The sequence below is a fragment of the Heliangelus exortis genome, chromosome 2, assembly GCF_036169615.1.
Source record: "Heliangelus exortis chromosome 2, bHelExo1.hap1, whole genome shotgun sequence".
Classification (NCBI taxonomy): domain Eukaryota; kingdom Metazoa; phylum Chordata; class Aves; order Apodiformes; family Trochilidae; genus Heliangelus; species Heliangelus exortis.
The window spans coordinates 190547-194244 of NC_092423.1; the positions used below are offsets into that span (position 1 = coordinate 190547).

A 3698-nucleotide genomic window follows, 5' to 3' on the forward strand; every position below is an offset into this window, starting at 1 on the left:
GTGTTCCTGGTTAGAGCTGAAAAACTGTGGGGTGCTAGAGATGAACCAGGAACCAGCCAAATGCTATGTTAAAGTCTTTTCTTCAGGGTTCGTGATGAGTGGTTAAGAGAGGACCCACAGATGCAGAATGTGGCAGTGGACCAAGGAGGTGAGAACACAAGGCAGTAAAGTCATGAGGAGGGCCTGGCGTTTCACGCACCACGTACCCGTCATTCATCAAGGTGGTGTGTGGAGATGGGGCTGACTGTCTTCAAACTGACTGTCTGAGCTCAGTTTCTGCTGGTATTTCCTGCTTAAACTGCTGCACCCCAGCTCTGGCTAGAGCCTGGCTCACCTGAATCTGACACAGCAGCTGGCAGTAATTAAGGCTGTGAATGAAGAAAAATAATTTTATTTAAAAATCTGGGGAGATGGTGGCAAGACCTAGAGAGAGGCTGTTAGCTTGTGTATTCAAACTTCCTCTCCAGCTGGGTTAGAAACCCATCAATTTTTAGTAACACAATTCACACTCCCAGCCATGTGCTACCCTTGTCAGGGTCTCTTCCAAGAGAAGCTGCCTTTCTTGTGTCAGAAGTTGGTGAGCTTGGAAAGCTCTTCTGGATGATGTTTTGCCATGTAAGTTGCTTCTGAACAGCAGAGATGGTGTTGCTGAGGGCAGCTACTGCTCCACAAGAGGAGTCCTGAGAAACAATGGACATCCTCCTCTACCCACCAGAGGGTCTTTACGCTGGTCCTCCTGCCTCATGGCCCTACTTGTCAATGATGGGTTCAGCTCAGTAATGTTGTCTTGAAGATCAGACATGTTCTATTTATTTTTTCTTTGGAGCCTGGTCTGAAGCTATGCGGGTCTTTCTGCTGCCTCTGCTTACAGAGAAGGGACTCTCTGCACTTGCTGGGGTAAAGGCTTTCCCAAAACAGCAGCAGCTCATTTCCACAGTTATTACATTAACCTTTTGCAGACTAGCAGGATCTCCTGGATCGTTCCCCTTCTTCTGCTCAGGTTATAAGTTCTTTTGGATCCATCTTTTCTGTATTTGCTGTATTGTGGAGGTGTATATGTACTTTGCTTTTGGCTTCAGTCAGGCACAGAAATTCTGTATACCCAGCAGGTTTAATAGTAAAACAAAATAGGGGTTTATTGATGCTGAAGCTAGAAAATCAAGAGCTCATAGTTCAAGACTTGAAATTAAAGTGCACAGTATTGTCTCCAGTGGCTTATTGTGTGTCATCAGAACATACTGAGGGCAGCAGCATTTAATACATCATGGTAATGTATATGACCAGCTAGTATGTGCATAAAATCATGGCTTCCTGGGTGGTCTCTGATCTGATAGGCTTGCAGCTTAGATGACTCTGACAGTAACAAGGTAGTCCCCCTAAATCTGTCTCTTAGGGATAGATACACTTTATCATCAGCAGGAGCACGGTAAATGGACACACTCATTACTGTTCGGTATGGATTCCAGTTCCAACCTTTCCTCTGTCCCATACCATGAACAGATTTCTACCTTGTCTCTTTACACCAATCTGGGTTGTTGCCTTACAGCTGATTACCTTGGGTTTAATTTAACATCTCTATCATGGGGAAATTGATAGTTACCCACTCCACCTTCTTGTCCTTGCTTTGTCCTTAATTGCTGCTCCTTGTGGGGCAGGTTTTATGTCTGGAGATGAACCAACAGTCGCTGGTGTCAGTGGTGGGTGGGTTGGGATGGCTGCTTGTACAGAGTGTAGGGAATGCCTTCCCAAAAGCCAGTGACTATCAGTCTCTGGTTTAGAAGCAGACAGGTAAGTGAAAAAAATTGCAGCACTTTTCTTTTTTCTTCCCCCAGTATGTGCATCCTCTTCCCTCTGGTCATCCTTGGGTCATGGGATTGCATATGATCCCCTTAACTCTGACCTTTAGGACCCTCTCCTTCATCACAAACAGAACCAAAGCATTTGAGAAAGGACATATTAAAGGACCTGAAATCACTGAGGTCAGAGGACTGGTTGCTGCTGACCTGTGCATCAGGCAGGCCCGGTGCTCCTGATGTGAAGGTTTTGTGTGAAATCAGTGAGAAGGAGCTTGTTTTGTTTTATTTCTCCACCCAAACTATGCAGCTCACTGTGGAGTGTGCAGTGAGTGGGCTCAGTAAAATGTGTTTGAAGGTAAAGCCTTGTGCCAGTAGCTAGACAAGTCCTAAGATATGACAGTGCTGAGGGGCAGATGGCCCTGACTTCCCTCCTGTGACCTACCAGGCAGAGCAAGCAGAGGACAGTGCGCTGTGGGGCCAGGGCAGGTGCCAGAGCCCAAACACAAAGGGAAGGAGGGGTGTGGGTGGTTGGCTGTCTTGTGGGTTTTGGTCACTGTCCTTATAGAGGGGGGACAACCCACTGAGTGGGGAAGGGAGATGTACAGAAGAAAAACTTGGTCACTGGCCATGTGGGATATACCTACGATGTGGCTCTGTAGTGAGCATGGTGAATCTTGCCACGTGTGAGCAAGGCTGGAGAGGGTTCTGCCAGGGTGTTTGGGCTGTGGCTGTGTCAGGAGGGAGAACCAGTGCTTGTACAAAAGTCCTTACAGTAGTAGCATCTGCTGCCATGCTTAGTGCCTACATCAGCCTAGGAGACCTAAGCACCATCCAATCTGGCCCTGAACCATGCCATCTCCTGGCACGGTACAGGAGAAAGTCAATGTAGCAACTCCAGGTAGGTATGTGGTCTGGATGTATGCCTTCCCAGTAACCCTTGCAAGTCAGGCACTCTTGCAGGTCTCTGCTGTGTCACCCCAGTGATCCCAGACATTCTCGGTTGTAGGACTGGGTAGAGAACATCAGCTGAAATCCCCACAGCAGCCCAAGAGTCCCTGTTACCATTGCTGGCACTTGCAGCCTGCCCAGATATAAGCATCTCATGTTGGCAGGGATGTATCAATCAACAGGTTAGTTGCTGGACAGTAATTTGAGGGTAAACAAAGTTCAACATGTTCCAAAGCCCATGTACAAGCTAGTGTCAAGCTAGCAACACATCCCAGCTAAAGGATCCCAGCACATCTGCTCTATGGCCAGCAGTGAGCTGTGCTAACCAGGGCAGGGCAAGGGACTTCCACACCTCTCATTCCTCCAGGTGTGACCCCTGTGGCTGCTGGCCACCCCCGGTGGTGGATAGCAAAGCTGGGCACACTCCCCTCAGAAGCCTAAGGATTCTTGCCAACCTCTTAAGTTTTGCATAGGATACTGTCTGTCTTACTGCCAGGAACTCTGGTCCATGTCCTGCACACCACTTTCCCAGGGCTTGCCTATGTGCCTGCCTTTATTCTGCTCAGCCATGTGAAGATGCTGGGTTCCTGGGTGCAACATGTAGAGCTTGTGAGGGGCTCTTGGTCACTGTGGAGCTGCCTGTGGGGGAGGCCTCTGTACTCAGTCCCTTATGACTTCTGGCATTGCTCCTGCTGCAGTCCCCCCTGTCATTGCCCCCACCTTGCTCTGCTGATTTCCAAATAGGAGTACAGTGCAGAGCAGGGACTTTGCAGAGCTGACTAGCAAGCATGCAGGGAGTGCTTTAAGGCTGGCTGCTACCCCTCTCCTGTGCCTAATCTGTGCTGATGATTGTCATCCAGCAGCTGAAAATAAGCTCTTGGATGAAGGGAGGTGGTGAATGGGAGCTGCCAAGCAGGACTATTTATACTGTGTGAGTCAGGGCTGTGCCTGAAT

At 48.8% G+C, this 3698-nt stretch overlaps 1 long non-coding RNA gene across 1 annotated transcript in view; it reads left to right on the forward strand.

Annotated features, from left to right (window-relative positions):
• Positions 1-3698, forward strand: part of LOC139791910 (uncharacterized) — a 75671-nt gene that overhangs the window by 11415 nt on the left and 60558 nt on the right. The window lies entirely within an intron of this gene.